This window comes from Triticum dicoccoides, unplaced genomic scaffold (assembly GCF_002162155.2).
Source record: "Triticum dicoccoides isolate Atlit2015 ecotype Zavitan unplaced genomic scaffold, WEW_v2.0 scaffold4649, whole genome shotgun sequence".
Taxonomy (NCBI): Eukaryota; Viridiplantae; Streptophyta; class Magnoliopsida; order Poales; family Poaceae; genus Triticum; species Triticum dicoccoides.
In genome coordinates, this window is record NW_021274522.1 from 1 (window position 1) to 870 (window position 870).

General features: G+C 51.8%; 2 non-coding genes across 2 annotated transcripts; both read right to left on the bottom strand.

Annotated features, from left to right (window-relative positions):
- Nucleotides 1–337: 337 nt before the first annotated feature.
- Nucleotides 338–456, bottom strand: LOC119346657. Its single transcript, XR_005167845.1, has one exon. It is a non-coding gene; the product is annotated as a 5S ribosomal RNA (ribosomal RNA).
- A 297-nt stretch (nucleotides 457–753) lies between these two features.
- On the bottom strand, nucleotides 754–870 carry LOC119346658 (the record flags this gene model as incomplete). The annotated part of the gene is made up of 1 exon (XR_005167846.1): nucleotides 754–870. It is a non-coding gene; the product is annotated as a 5S ribosomal RNA (ribosomal RNA).

Consider the following 870-nt stretch of genomic DNA (forward strand, 5'->3'; position numbering starts at 1 on the left):
TGATGGGATCCGGTGCTTTAGTGTTGGTATGATCGCATCCGACATGTTACCCCGGTCTTCGTCCCTTATCCTTGCCCCTCCCAGCTCCACTACAAAGACGATTGTACATTGCTTTGGCCGCTCCCTCTCAACTACGGAGACGAGTTTAACGCGGTTTCCACCCCTCCCTCTCAACCGCACCAGTGCACGCTTGCCGCGCCACAACGCCGACGCTGGACCCGTGAATCGTGAGCACCCAGCTATGACTTACCGCACTCGTGCAAAATAATAAAACACGGTAAATATATTACTTACACGTGCGTTTTGTTTTGCAAGCGGCGCGAAAAAAATTAAAAAGGGTGTGCAACACGAGGACTTCCCAAGAGGTCACCCATCCTAGTACTACTCTCGCCCAAGCACGCTTAACTTCGGAGTTCTGATGGGATCCGGTGCTTTAGTGCTGGTATGATCGCATCCGACATGTTACCCCCGTCTTCGTCCCTTATCCTTGCCCCTCCCAGCTCCACTACAAAGACGATTGTACATTGCTTTGGCCGCTCCCTCTCAACTACGGAGACGAGTTTAACGCGGTTTCCATCCCTCCCTCTCAACCGCACCAGTGCACGCTTGCCGCGCCACAACGCCGACGCTGGACCCGTGAATCGTGAGCACCCAGCTATGACTTACCGCACTCGTGCAAAATAATAAAACACGGTAAATATATTACTTACACGTGCGTTTTGTTTTGCAAGCGGCGCGAAAAAAATTAAAAAGGGAATGCAACACGAGGACTTCCCAGGAGGTCACCCATCCTAGTACTACTCTCGCCCAAGCACGCTTAACTTCGGAGTTCTGATGGGATCCGGTGCTTTAGTGCTGGTATGATCGCAT